Below are 16,439 nucleotides of genomic sequence, written 5' to 3'. Positions count from 1 at the left end.
GGGTTCTTATTTAAAGATAATTAAGATTCTAAAGAAAGAAAGGAGAGGAAGGAAGGAAAAAGAGGAATAGGGGAAAAAAAGCAAAATCACCTTTGAGAAGCAATAACATAGGACAGCCCTTGTTTAGACTGCTGAGTAAAAGTTCTCTTGGTTTTTTTTATTATTCCATTTTTTCTTCTTTTCTTTCTTTCTATTGTTTTTCCTTTCTCAGACTAAACAGGAGAGGGAGGAGGAAAGAGGGGGAGGAGTGGGAGGGTGGGTATGGTGGGAAGAGTCACTATGTTCCTAATGTTGTATTTATGAGATACATAAAACTAATAAAAATGGGAGGTTTCAACTCACCCCACTTAGAATGGCTATCATGCAAAAGGAAATAATAACAAATGTTGATGAGGATGCAGAGAAAAGGTACCATAGTACACTGTTGGTGGGAATATAAAGGCAACAAACAGTTATGGAATACAGTATGTAGATTCCTCAGAAATCTGAAAACAGATCTAGCATATGACCCATCCATAGCACTCCTGGGAATGTACCCAAAGAAAATGAAATCAACATATTTAAGTGTTATCTCATGCTTATAGCGGCTAAATTCACAATACATTAGATGTAGGATCAACCCATTGTCCACTAACTGATGACTGGATAAAGAAAATATAGTATATATACATGATGGTGTGCTACTCAGGCAAATAAAAGAATTAATTCCTGTCTTTTGCAACAAAATGGAGTCAGTTGGAGACCATTATGCTTATTGATATAAGCCAGTCCCTAAAAGATATTGTCTGTGATTTGCGGTAACTAATATATAGTGTTTAAAAATGTTATATGAGTGAAACTGACATTTTGAGGTTTCACTATTTTTCATAGCCCTTGTGTGTATTCCTGAGGAATAACGGTCTTGCTAACTACTTGTTGAATTCTGTGTTTAATGGAGGAAAGCTTATGATTATAAGGTAAATTGAAAGTATGTCACCACAAAAATTAAAAGAAAAATAATAAAAGAAGGAAGAGGGAGAGCAGAAAGTATCATGATGTTCTTAAAAGTGCATATATTAAATACATGAAATCTGTTCTCTTTATATTAATTAATTCATTTATTAAAGATTAGTAATAAGGTTAACTCAGTGTGCTAACCACTGATTAGTGATCCTTTTAAAAATATTACATATAAGTAACCAGTTCTATTGTTTCACTAGAGAGTTGGGGTGAATATAGTTCACAATAATATATATTATGTACTGTATAGAAAACTGGAATAGACAAGCTGGTAGGCTCCAAACACAAAGAAAGGATAAGGAATGAAAGGAGAGTTGTCTGACTTGATCATTTCATCTGGAGTATAACATATTTTGAAATTGGCACTGAACCCCATAAAAATGTTTAGATATTATATTTGAATGAAAAACTTTCAATGAATAATAAGATACATAATAAAATGAAGGGTAATTGAAGAAGAATAATATGAGACATATTACTTTAAAGACAGTTGTTCTCAAAAAATAGAATATACTGGGTCTTAATGTTTCAAGTGTCAGTCACTGAGAGGTAGTTTCTCTATGTTTATTTTCAAATCATCTCAGGTAACTGCAAAATGAAGACTCAACAATATGGTAATTGTTATTCTGGAAATAAGTACCAGCTTTCCATTGTCAGATAATGTTTTGAAAGAGTAGCAAGAATATTGTTCTTAACAAATGATTAATGACTTGATGTAAGACTAGAAATTTGAAAATAATTTTAATCACAATTAAAATTATTAAAATTCCTTGAAAATAAAAAAATAATGTAATTATTTCCAACTAAAAACCATACTAGATTGACTTCCTCAGACTGCTTAGCATTCTTCTCAGTCACTTTTATATCTATCATTGTGTCTGTGTTAAAAAATTGTCGTTTAAATCTTACTGAAAAGAGGAATTATGAGAAGTTATTAAGAAACTCAGTAAGGTAAGGTGTATGAGAATTACATAAATCAAAGGAAAACAAGGCTCAGGTTTTGATGTGCAAATTGACTTCTAATGATGTTCAAAGGTCATTAGTGCTTGGTACTAATGTAGCAATAGTTCCTTTTAATGACCTTTTAATTACTCTCCTTAAGCAATATAATAAAGAATTTATTAGGGCTCCTTATTGAGGAGCCATCTTCCATCAGAAGACAATGACCATATTCCTGTGTAGATTCTGAGGATGTTGCTATTCATTGTCCTCTTTCTTTTTTTTTTTTTTTTTTTTTTTTTTTGCATCTAGGAATATTCCCTAGGAAGGACCATATAATAACTGTTTTGTGAGAAGTATGCGCGGTCTATTTTTTAAAAAAATATTTATTTATTTTATTTGAAATTCAGAGTTACACACAGAGACAAGGAGAGGCAGAGAGGGAGAGAGGGAGAGAGAGAGAGATAGAGAGAGAGAGAGGGAGGGAAGGAGGGAGGAAGAGGTATTCCATCTGCAGATTCACTCCCCAACCAGCTGCAACCACCAGAGCTGTGCTGATTCAAAACCAGGAGCCAGAGCTTCTTCAGGTCTCCCATGTGGGTGCAGGGGATAAAGGAGTTGTGCCGTCATCTACTGCTTTCCCAGGCCATAGCAGAGAGCTGGATTAAAAGTGGAACAGCCGGGACTCAAACCATATGGGATGCCAGCATAGCAGGCAGCAGCTTTACCTGCTACACCACAGGGCTGGCCCCCAGCTTTTTCTACTTTTAACTCAGCTGTTAGTATATTGATCATCCAAGAAGGAGGTACACAGTATAGGCCTCTGTACATTCACTTTGGACTCTTTATTGCACTCTATCATTGTCATACATAACTTCCTGATTTTGTCTTTAGAAAACACTAAAATTGGTTGGGTATCACAGAAGAAACAGCTCCGAACTTCAAACTGTCCCAGTTATTGTGGGAATTTGAAGAACAAACCAGTGGATGGTTTATTCCACAAATGTTATTGTCTGTCTACCTGTCTTTCTGTCCTTGCCTCTCTACCATTCAAATAATTAAATAAATTTTAAAGGAATAATAAATTCTATGGAAATGTATATTATAAAATAAGAATGTCTTAATATTTACTTATTCATTCTACACATATTTAATATATTTAATATGCAAGGATTGCTGTATCCTAAACATGAGATAAAAGACAAAAATCTGTTTTTTGTGTTTTTTTTTTTTTAGTTTATACAACTAAAGAAGACAATCATGAAAACAAATTCAAAGCTAAATGATCAAATCTAATAAAATGATAGAGGCCAATATGGTAGAATGCTAAACAAAGGATTCCTATTTCTCCATTAAAATAATTTAATTAAGGAGCTATACTGGACCAGTATCTTTATAAAATTATATTGTTTTCTATAGGCCTATAAGAGCTAGGTAGTATTATCTACAGAGATAAATAAAGATATGCAGAGAAAAGTAAAAATACCCAGAAAAATTCAGCTAGTATATATCTCAGAATCAAAATAATGTCAATCTAAATATAGAATCTCTTTTCTTATACTAAAATCCAATGAGGTTTTTTTAAACTTTTATTTAATGAATATAAATTTCCGAAGTACAGCTTATGGATTACAATGGCTTTCCCCCCCATAACTTCCCTCCCATCCACAAGCCTCCCCTCTCCCGCTCCCTCTCCCCTTTCACTCACATCAAGATTCATTTTCAATTATCTTTATATATAGAAGATCAGTTTAGCATTTATTAAGTACAAATTTCAACAGTTTGCACCCACAGAGAAACACAAAGTCTAAAATACTGTTTGAGTACTAGTTATAGCATTAATTCACAATGTACAACACATTACGGACAAAGATCCTACATGGGGAGTAAGTGCACAGTGACTCCTGTTGTTGACTTAACAAATTGACACTCTTGTTTATGATGTCATTAATCACCCTAGACTCTTGTCATGAGTTGCCAAGGCCATGGAGGCCTTTTGAGTTCACCGACTCCAATCTTTTTCAGACAAGGCCATAGTCAAAGTGGAAGTTCTCTCCTCCCTTCAGAGAAAGGTACCTCCACTGGGATCTCACACGCAGAGATCTTTCATTTAGTTTTTTTGTTTGTTTGTTTGCTTGTTTGTTTTTGCCAGAGTGTCTTGGCTTTCCATGCCTAAAATACTCTCATGGGCTCTTCAGCCAGGTCTGAATGCCTTCAGGGCTGATTCTGAGGCCATAGTGCTGTTTAGGACATCTGCCATTCTATGAGTCTGCTGTGTATTCCGCTTCCCATTTTGGATCATTCTCTCCCTTTTTTATCCTACCAGTTTGTATTAGCAGACACTAGTCTTGTTTATGTGATCCCTTTGACTCTTAGTCCTATCATTATGATCAATTGTGAACAGAAATTGATCACTTGGGTGAGTGAGATGGCATTGGTACATACCACCTTGATGAGATTTCCAATGAGGATTAATGTGTGCCTAGCAAGTGTTGTAAACATTTTACTTGTAAACAAGGCAAGGAAGAAAACCAGGTTTTAATCCATTGCTACTTTTTCAAATTACATTTTATTATCTCATAAAGCAAGAGTATTAATTTTTAAAATACTATTAGTGGTAGAACTCAAACGCCCATATATAAATGTTCCCCCAGCTTACAACAAGTTAGCATTCCAATAAATTCATTGTAGTTGAAAATATTATCAGTTAAAAGTGTATTTGAAATGCCTAGCCTACTGAACATCACAGTCTGGCAACATAGTACACTGTGGAGTATAAGCTGATTACCTTGTGATTGTGTAGTTTTCTGGGAACAGTGGTGCATTGCCACTACCTAGCATCACAAGATAATTTCCTAATATATTTTCCTAAACTAGAAAATACAAAAATTTAAAATTTGAAGAACGATTTCTACGGAATGCACATAACTTTGGCACCATCATGAATTTAAGAAAAATAAATGGAAACATTTCAAATCCGATGTCATCTGAATAGCTAAGTGTGGTAAGGGCTTCATATTCCATTATCCCCCTTATTTATGGTTTCACTTTCTGTGGTTTTTCAGTTATCTTCAGTTAACCATGATCTGAACATATTAAATAGAAGGCTTCAGAAATAAATAGTTCCCGAGGCTTAATCATTCTAAGTAGCCTGATTAAATCTTGCACCACCCCATTCAATTTCACTCTGTTAGTGGATCATCCCTCTGTCCAGCGTATCAGCACTGTATGTGCTATCAGTCCAAACCATCATGGCTGAAGACCCAGCTTCACATGAAGCAGATGATCCCCATTCCAAGAATCATCAGATGACCAATAACATTCTAATCCTCTACACCTACAGTGACTTCATCATTCACCTCCTACATCTAATTATGTAGGCCTTGCATTGTATTATTTCACACCATCATAAGAACAGTGAGTGCAATGCAATGCAATATGTTTCAGACATAGTAAGAGAAAGACCACACTTACTTCTTTTTATAGTATGTCATTATAATTTATCTATTTTAATATTATTATTAATCTCTTATTATGCCTAAATTATAAATTAAACTTGATCATAACTATCCGTGCATAGAAAAAAACCCAGTATATATGTCATTTATCTGCTTTTTCAGGCCACCCCTAGGGTTTTCGAATGCGCCCTTCCCCCATGAAGGATAATTACTTTAAATGAAGTCATTTATTTCTCTTAAAAATGATATGTGGGTATAATGTGAGCTACATTTTATACTGGAAAAAAACAGAATGGTCAAGTAATTCATCTGGAGACACATGTCTGGTGGGTGTTTAGGAGAGGATGTGCAGAAAAGCACGCAGTGTGACATCTTAGTCTGTGCTCCTCAGTGATATGCAATCTGGCCTTCATCAGAAAGTTACAAGCTGTGCTAGAGTTGGAGGTTTAAGCAACGAGCAAACCGTCAGTGCATTCGATTCAACTCAGTGTTAGACAACGTGTTTCCTCCTAAATGGGAAACAGGATTATACAGAATGAACGGTTTTAGGTGACAACCTTTTTACACTCTGAAATTATCCTCTGTGCTTATCTAAAATGACACTCATCACTCTACCAGATGATTGCATGTTTACTTTATTGTGTCTTTCCTTCTTCCATCACATTCAACCCTTCCCAGGCTGCAGCTCCTTGATGGAAGGGACTCTGCCTTATTCACTGTTGGATACACAGTGCCTGGTGGGTGGAGAGCTTGCTACCTTCTGGCATGATATTTGTAAGCTGTAACATCAGTTAGGAGACAGACAAAGGATTCAGGCAAAAGATGATGACCCCCTAAGTACTACTAGCAAAGGAGATAGAAACAAGGAAAATATATTCCTGAAATATTTAAAGTGTAATGATTTGCTAGATATCTGATGTAGGCTGATTCAAAGTTTTTGATGAGTAATGGGGATTGTATGGTTGCCAGAATCATTCACTAGGAGAGGATTTTAGTGGTGAGGGGTGGACATGATGAGTATGGTTTGCCTATTGTTGCCAAATGCAAATGTGATATTCAAGAGTCACCTGGACAGAAAAACCAAGAATACAGGTTCAGTGTTATCACTGATGTTAAAAGCATATATAAATTTCAGCAGTGCCCATTTAAAAGGACACAAATAAAGCAATGTGTAACTTACCAACCCATATTTAACTTTTATTCAATATAGACCTTACCTGTCAATTAGAAATTATGAAATACATTGCTGTATTCTTCCAGAGATTTTAAAACATATATATTTTAAAATCGTTTTCCAGTTGGGCATTCTACTCTGAAAAATATGTTTTGAATATTTGGATCTTATACTTTCTTAATATTCTAAATTTTAATTACTACTGGGTACACTTCTTGTCATCTATTTTAGGACGAACAAATTTCATGTATTTCATGTATACAGATTTAGTAGCATGGTGATACTTCTCAGCCTACCCTCCCTCCTTCATCTTCTGATTGCAGGTTGCTAAAAGCTGTTTGCATAAGACTATAAAGACTAAAGAAGGCATTTCATAATAAAACACGTAGAAGTTTTGCAAAAGTGAAATGCAACAAAATACGGTGTGAATACTTTCCAGGCTAAATTTTAAGTAGAAACTTAAGTAACTTATGGGAAGGATATTTTAGAACTTAAAGTTCAAGGAAAAGGCTTAGTATATCCCATTTCATGGAGTCAGAGATAAGAAATGTCTTGTTCGTGACCATCTAATTGTACAAATCTAATTTGGTATTTAAAAAAGGAAAGTAAATGTAGATTGTAATTCCAAGATTATATCTTTTTCTTAATTTTTAATGGCTTTTCCCTTAGAATCAACCCTTAAGGCATTCGGATCTGGCTGAAGAGCCCATGAGAGTATTTTAGGCATGGAAAGCCAAGACACTCTGGAAAAAAAAAAAATAAAAACAAAACAAACCTAAATGAAAGATCTCTGCGAGTGAGATCCCAGTGGAAAGAACGGGCCATCAAACAAGGAGGTACCTTTCTCTGAAGGGGGGAGAGAACTTCCACTTTGACTATGGCCTTGTCTAAAAAAGATCAGAGTTGGTGAAATCAAGAGGCTTCCATAGCCTTGGCAACTCATGACTAGAGTCTAGCGTGATTACTGACACCATAAACAAGAGTGTCAATTTGTTAAGTCAACAACAGGAGTCACTGTGCACTTACTCCCCATGTAGGATCTCTGTCCGTAATGTGTTGTACAGTGTGAATTAATGCTATAACTAGTACTCAAACAGTATTTTACACTTTGTGTTTCTCTGTGGGTGCAAACTGTTGAAATCTGTACTTAATAAATGCTAAACTGATCTTTTGTATATAAAGATAATTGAAAATGAATCTTGATGTGAGTGGAAGGGGAGAGGGAACGGTAGAGGGGAGGGTTACGGATGGGCGGGAAGTTATGGGGGGGGGAAGCTATTGTAATCCATAAGCTGTACTTTGTAAATTTATATTTATTCAAAAAAAGTTTAAAAAAATTTTAATGGCTTCCCATAAATCTCTTAATTTTATTTCTAAAAAACACAGAGTAAGTAAACCTGAACCATTAAACATTTTTTTTTTTTTGACAGGCAGAGTGGACAGAGAGAGAGAGAGACAGAGAGAAAGGTCTTCCTTTGCCGTTGGTTCACCCTCCAATGGCCGCCGCAGCCGGCACACCATGCCGATCCGATGGCAGGAGCCAGGTACTTATCCTGGTCTCCCATGGGGTGCAGGGCCCAAGCACTTGGGCCATCCTCCACTGCACTCCCTGGCCACAGCAGAGAGCTGGCCTGGAAGAGGGGCAACCGGGACAGAATTCTGTGCCCTGACCGGGACTAGAACATGGTGTGCCGGCGCTGTAAGGCGGAGGATTAGCCTAGTGAGCCGGGGCACCGGCCAGAGTTCCTGATTCTTGATTCTAGATTCTGGCCCAATCCTGACCCTTGAGGGGATCTGGGAAGTGAACCAGCAGATATGAGTTCTCTCTCTCTTACTCTGTGTGTGTGTATGTGTGTGTGTGTGTGTTTACCTCCTTATAAAAGAGAAAAAGAAAGAAGGGAGAGAGAGAGAGAGAGAGAAGAAATGTATAAAGTACATATGGTATATATTCCATTCATACACAATGAGATGTTATTCAGTCATAAAAAGGATGAAATCATGTCATTCGTGGTAATATGGATGGAACTGGAGATCATCATTTTCAGTGAAATAAGCTAGGCAAAGAAAGACAAATGTTGAGTGCTCGCTTCAGCAGCACATCTACTAGAAAGACAAAGGTTGCATGCTCTCATACATACGTGAACCTGAAAAAAAAATGACCTCATAGAAGTTGAGAGACTCTGGAAAATAGGGGAGAGGGAGGATTGAAGAAAGGTTGGACAGAGGATATTAAGTTACAATTAGGAGCCAGCAAGTGGCATAGCAGGTAAAGCTGCTGCCTGCAGTGCTGGCATCCCAACCAGTTTTAGTCCTGGCTGCTCCTCTTCTGATCCAGCTCTCTGCTATGGCCTGGGAAAGCAGTGGAAGATGGCCCAAGTCCTTGGGCCCCTCACCTGCATGGGAGACCCAGAGGAAGCTCCTGGCTCCTGGCTCCTGGCTTCTGATTGGTGCAGCTCCAGCTCCAGAGTGAACCAGTGGATGGAAGACCTCTCTCTCTGCCTCGCTTTTTCTCTGTGTGTAACTCTGACTTTCAAATAAGTAAATAAATCGTTGAAAAATGTTACAGTTAAGAGTGAGAAATAAGTTCTAGTGCTCTATTGTACAGTAAGAGGACTATAGATAATGATGATATTCTTATATATTTCAAAAGGTATGGGAAAATTATTTTGAATATTTTCACCACAGGAAGTAATTGAAAAAATAGATACGCTTACCCTACTTTGACCATTATGCAATACATTTGTGTATTGAAACATTGCACAGGGGCTGATGCTGTGGTGCAGTGAGTTAACGGCCTGGCCTGAAGTGCCGACATCCCATGAGGTTCCAGTCCAGGCTGCTCCACTTCTGAATCAGCTCTCTGCTATGGCCTGTGAAAACAGTAGAAGATGGCCCAAGTGCTTGGGCACCTGCACCCACATGGGAGACCCGGAAGAAGCTCCAGGCTTCTGGCTTCAAATCAGCACAGCTCTGGCCGATGCGGCCAACTGGGGAGTGAACCAATGGATGGAAGATCTCTCTCTCTCTCTCTGCCTCTCCTTCTCTCTCTGTGTAACTCTGACTTTCAAATAAATAAATCTTTTTAAAAAAGAAACATTGCACAGAACCCCAGAAATATGTACAATTTAAAGCATCAATTAAAAATTAAAAGTTCATATGGATTGTACATGGCTCATCAACTTGTGTGTAAGTATCTTTCTCTTTTTTAGACTCAATGTATACTCTGTTCTACTTAAGTCCAGGACCCTCAAGTCCCCAGCTAGTAGTATTTCAGAATCTTTTTGGGATAGCAATCACCCTATTTCAGCGCTGGGAGTGGACCTTTTTGGCTATGGGGGCTGATGCTTTTTATCAGACCTGATCTTATTCTGTTTCTTTTTTATGTGTATAAATATATTCTGTTCCATATTTGTGTTATGTTTTCTCTGATGACTCCCCATGCCAAGATGCAATGGACAGAAGTGCTTGGACTTCTATTCCTGGTGATTGGCACAGTGTTGAAATTGCTATCCTCCATATAGTTGGAGTCCTCCTGTGGCATTGTTAACCCACACACAGTGTCCCCCTTCACATGAAACTACTATTTTGTATTACCATTGCTCCCCTTATTCCTACACCAAAATAAGACCTAGGAATAGCTTTTGTAGAATCTCATAAGCTTTAATACTTTCCATTTATTCAACTTTATGCACCTTTTTTATTATGTATGAAAAGGAAACTGTGGTAATATTATCACAACCTGACAAGGCTTTCTAATATATCAACAAAATTTTAATATGTATATTCATGAAAATATAAAATATAGCTAATATATATTTGCTTCCATTTAATGAGTCAAAATGATTCAATAAACATGTATTGATCATCTATGTGCAACAGATATTTCTAAACTCTATTTACACTCTGATAAATAAGCTACACAAGATCCCTTTCCTCATGGAAATTTTGTTTCATTTTGCTAAATACATTGTGAGCAATTATGCTATAATGGCATTTTTTTATAACACAGCAGCATTCTTTCTCTCTTACATTATTGCCACCTTATCCAACATGATTTAAGCATCTAATTCTTTCTTCCTCTGTATTCTCATTGTATTTTTCCCACGCTTAGCTATAGTACATTTTCAAGTTTTATAAAAAACTGTTTTCTATGTCTTATTTTTTCCCAATAGACAAAAAATTAGTTCCATCAATATTGTGTATGCAGTTATTGACATCAAGTGTCCGTTATATGTCGAATAAAGTAATAACGTGAGCACAGTTCTAGGGGAAAACTAGATGTTCGCTCAACTGTCACTGAATGCATATGCCAATGCACATTGGGTAAATTTTGTGGCACAGAGTCCTCACTGATTTTTTTCTGGAAGGTGCTGTAGAATTTCTGATGATGCCTAGTTACAATTTAACAATAATGTTTGCATTTTTTTCCCCTACTGCTGCAGTTTTTTTCACTTGACTCCTCTTTTTTTGTTTCAATTAACTACAGAGCTAGAGCTAGAGCTAGAGATTATATATATATATATATATATATAGAGAGAGAGAGAGAGAGAGAGAGAGAGAATGAGAACTCTCATCCTCTGGTATACCCCTCAAATGCCTGTGATGGCTGAGGGTGAGCAAAGTGAAAGCCAAGAGCTGGGAGCTCAAACATGTTCTCCAATGTGGATGGCTGTAATATACTAGTAACTGGTAAGGTACCTGGTAACCTGGGTCTTCACTGCTTCCTGTCAGGGTATGTATAGGTGAGAAGCTGGAATCAGGAGCCAGAAGCAGTGTCAAACCCACATACTTTGACGTGGGATGTAGACATTATAACCACTAGTCTTAGCATCCACTACACTTTGAGTGGAATACATGAAGTTATTGAAGCCATTTGTTTCATAGTGAAAAGAACTGCATATAAGTTAAATTTGTCTAATTCTTGCCAGAATACACAAATTACAAAATGATTACCTAGGATATATTTCTATCTCCCTGGTTGTTCTACTATATTTTCTCTGCCAAGCTAAGCAGAATTAAGTCCTCTGTTGAACAAGACACTAAGCATTACTTTTCTTTGGTTATATAAATACCTATAAGTAATGTTTTAAAGCATAATTTAAATATTTCAAAAGTCAGCCAGTGTACCAAGTCATGTATTGTTATTAATGACTATCTAAAAATGAGTCAAATTGAAATCAAATTGAAAATTAAATTGATCAGTAAATTTAAAAAAATAAGAAAGGGGATAATATCTTAATTTAAATAGTATCTCTGACTAAGGGGCTGATGAATTATTTTGTACATGGAATAGTATCAGAAGAGAGACTGTATGTACATTACAGTCAAGTTCTCAAGATATAACCAGAGAATAAATGGCATTCCAAGCATAGATCTATACACCACTGTAGCATGAATTCCTTTCCAAATGCCCTCTTTTCATCTCACAAATTCCAATAATCTTTCAGAGTCAGTGCACTGACACAGCAATACCATTTGAAATTCTATGAAGGGTCATGGAAAATATGTATTATCGAAAACTATAATTGGATTTAAAAATAATTTATGCCACAATAAACTTAATCTTATAATTCTGTTTTTCATGAACATTTTTGAAATCCCCTAATATAGAGTATATCATTTTATATAGGTCTGATCCAGATTTCTAAAGCAGGCACAAGTGAATTCTGATATTAATTTACATTTCTTTCAGCATTTGTAGCACATAAAGGTCACTAATATCTCTCATATGTTTGGAAAGAGTCAGCGACTTCAATTTTCAAATTGACAGATGATTGTGCAAAAGGGTAATTTTTGGATATCACCAAAAAAGTGAACACTGGATTCAAATCATTTGAGTAACGCCTAAGTCCCTAGTTCAATTTTCATTCTTACACTAACCAATGATTATGCTGTGGGATTTTAAAACTCAGTCATAAGCACAGAGCTTGATTAAACCAGGCTTTTGATTCCTGTGCTCCTTTTTCCATTGAGGGAGAGTAACTGAGCCTTCCTTTTATTTGTTCTCATTCTTGCTTTTCCATCCTAGGAGACAGAGTGAACCAGCACCTCCAAGGACAGTTTCTTGTTTTAAGCAGTCACCTCCACATCTTAAAATTTCCTGGACTATGGTCTTGACCTCCTTGGCCACTCCAATTACAATTGCTAATTCTCTTGACACCCCAAATTGCTTATCATGCTCCATTTTTCTTTACAAGAACTTAACACTTTCTAACAGATTGCAAACTTTATGTATGCATGTATACAGGCTCTTCTTCCCCCTTCTTTATAAGGGGAGGTTGTAGTTGTTTCATAGTCTTGCTGTTTCTGTACCCTTGCTGTGTTCCCAAGAATCCTCTAGGAACACAGGAAGGTTTCCACCCATCTATGTATGTATGTATGTATGTATGTATGCATCTATCACCTATCTACTGACCTATCATTTATGTGATTGGAGAAGTGCTGAGAATTTTTCTACTCCTTTTAGAGAAAATACCACCACACATTTCTGCTCCTACCTGTGCTTTTAAAAAGTGAATGAAAGACAGGACTCATGGAAGCCCCTTGCTGCATACACAGTGCCTCCTGAGGATCTCCAGTCATGCTGTTTGTAGGAATCACCTTGTCTCTATTACAACTACTACACTTATTTAATTCGTAGTAATTTTTTGTTGATCAATTATTTGCTCAGGATGCCTTACAAGGAGCCAAGTTAGCAAAAATAAAATAAAATAAAACTACCATAGTTTATTTGGATAAAAATATGCATACTTATCTCTACCACAGTGTATGGACTCCGAAGGATCTGTTTTCACCTGCAATACCATGTTTTCTATGAGGGAAACACGAGCCCCTGCCCCCCCCACCCCCACCCCCAGGAGACCTCTTACATCTCTATAGTTCTATTGGAGTAGAAATACTCCTAACATATTCCAACATGGTCTCCAATGGTACAGGACTTTTTCACTTTAGAGTGCCTTCAGTTTTTTTTTTTTATTTTTTATTTATTTGACAGGTAAAGTTATAGACAGTGAGAGAGAGAGACATAGAGAAAGGTCTTCCTTCCGTTGGTTCACTCCCCAAATGGCTGCAACGGCCAATGCTGCACTGATCCAAAGCCAGGAGCCAGGTGCTTCCTCCTGGTCTCCCACGTGGGTGCAGGGGCCCAAGCACTTGGGTCATCCTCCACTGCCCTCCCGGGCCACAAACAGAGAGCTGGAAAAGGAGCAACCAGGGCTAGAATCTGGCGCCCGAACCATGACTAGAACCAGGGCTGCCAGAGCCGCATGTGGAGGATTAGCATAGTGAGCCACAGCGCCAGCCCTGTGCCTTTAGTTTTATTCTGATTTTTTTTTTATAATTGTAGTTGCACAGAAGTGCTTCCTTCTGGGGCTTGGAGAAGAAAAACACCCCATAATTTTTAAAAGTTCCTTTCTGATATTGGCATTTAGCGGTAGTATTAACAGCTTGATCCTTTGGAAAATTTCAAGAAAACTGCATCCTTGTCAGGGCACATCTATAGCTTCCTGGAGTGAGAGCAGCTACAGTGTCTTCTGATCTCATCATTAGCAATGAAACTGGTAACCCACTTCTGCAAATTGGCAGATTGAGTAGGGAGTCGGAGGAGCAAAGTGGCAGCCTTTCCTTTATCTGTGCTCCAGAGGTAAGAGCATTTTCTGCCTTTTTTTTTTTTTTTTTCAGTTTTGCTGCAGTGCAGCAGTGAGAAATCATAATAGAAAAAAAAGGGAGCTAATGATGAAAAGTCTTTTCTGAAGTTCCAGCAGAGATGAGTATACAGCAGTGGACTTATTTAGGGATTACTGGAGTGACTACACACACACTCACACACATACACACACACACACACACATTGCTTTATTACTTTTGTTCATCATTTGCTATCATCTTCCAAGTATACTTGTAAGATATACTTCTTAAAAATAAAAATGGACTTTTTACTATTTGATATTTATCTTCTACATGCCTTAATATTGTACCAATATAATTTCTTTTCGAAAACATTCTTTTTTCTCCATTCAGTGTTTAGCTCAACCGTCATAGCATTTTTGGGAAAAATTTTTTATGTATTATACATGGATATATGAGCATATATGCAAATACAAGCATAAGAAACACAGTTTCCAAAAGGCACAAAAATTAACTCCATTTAACTTTTCACTTGATTTTTTTTTTCTAATAAAATCCAGATAAGTGAATTTTTCCTATACTGGCTGTGATGTTTACTTGTTCTTTGAGGGCAACAAAGAATAAAACCATTTGTGTAGTCATTGGAAGCTTGAGAATTTATATAAGAGGACTTCTTGTCAGCCAAACACATAATTATCAGCACATGAATGTGGCAGTTGGTGACCAAGATGTTGCAGCATTTTGGAGGTAGACATCAAAGTATCCTATCTTTCAGAGGATATTGCATTGGCCCACCATTCTCCTGACAACTTAGCCATCATCTTCTCACAGTCAGAAAGCTATTAATTTGTGTTTTCCCCAAGCTTATCCACAGTAATGGAATGTGAGAAAATTTTTTATATGTAAACAGGACATGGAACCTCAATGCCTGTTTAGATTGATTCAGTGCCTCAAAAGAAAGCACTTTAAAAACAAACAAAAGAGAAAGGAAAATGAAAGAAATGTCTGTGTGTATCAGTATTGCTGCAAATTTAGCTTTGTAAAACTTTGTTTTACACTTTTGTCAAACCAATGGTTAAGAATGTTATACTACTATATTTTTAATCATCTGTGATTACTTTAAAATCTATTGTATATGAATGAAATGGTCATTTTGCCATTCAATTATTATTTATAGCTGTTGTCTATAGTCCCACTGAACTTGGGCCTGTTGGCTTTTTACTTGTTAAACTTCTTATTTGGTGAAGTACTAAGCTTTTTTTTTTACTGTAATGTAATTTTAAAATATGTTGTCTCAAAAGCTAAAAAAAAGAGAGAGAGAGAGAAGGAAAGAGAGTGGAAGGGAGGCAGGGGGAGAGGAAGGGAGGAAGGGAATTCATTGTGTTCTTAGACTTGTGTCTACAAATCTAATTGAATCTGTTAAAAACTAATTAAAATAAAACATGAAAATAGCACTTTAAAAAACCAAATGTAGTGATTCCTTTTACCTTACAGAAAGTAGAGTCTCCACTGGTATCTTCTAGGTATAGCATTTGCTGCTCTCTATTTCTATACTGTGGCTCCTCTGTTGCTCTCCCGCCTGCTCATCCATCCCTCTGCCTTTCCCTTGCCCATCAGCAGTTGCAAGTGTTATTTGTGAGTTCCTAAACATGGCCAGTCTATTTTTGTCACAGGATAATTGCATTTACTTTTCCTTCTGTTTGATCTTTCTTCCAGATTTTTTCAAGTGAGAGCTGAGAATTCGTTTCCTGAGAAAACCAGTAAAATAGAATCTTGCTGGGGACACATGTTATTCTGTAGTAGTTCCTGAAGAGATTCCTCTCCCTGACCTACAATATGCATAATTGCATTAATTGTTTCTCCTCACTAGAGTAGAAGAGAATTGTGTTTGAGTTGCAAACTAAGTAAAATATACAAGTGGTTAGGACAGGGTATGCATATAAATGCATAGTTTAGAATTAATTCATTAATTTAAATAGATTAGAGCCAAATAAAAATAAAAGTTCGGAGCCAGCCTTCTGACTTAATATGTTAAGCCTCTACCATGTGAGCTCCTGTTGGAATCCAAGTTACTCCACTTCCAATCCTGTGTCTTGCTAAAGTGCTTGAGAAAGCAGCAAAAGATAGTCTGACTGTTTGGGTCCCTGTCATTCACATGGGAGACATGGATGGGTTCCTAGGCTCTTGGATTTGGTCTGGTCCAGCCCAGATTGTTGCAAGTATATTGGGAATGAACCAGAGGA

The sequence above is a fragment of the Oryctolagus cuniculus genome, chromosome 9 (assembly GCF_964237555.1).
Source record: "Oryctolagus cuniculus chromosome 9, mOryCun1.1, whole genome shotgun sequence".
Taxonomy (NCBI): domain Eukaryota; kingdom Metazoa; phylum Chordata; class Mammalia; order Lagomorpha; family Leporidae; genus Oryctolagus; species Oryctolagus cuniculus.
Note: the sequence above shows the minus strand (reverse complement) of the source record.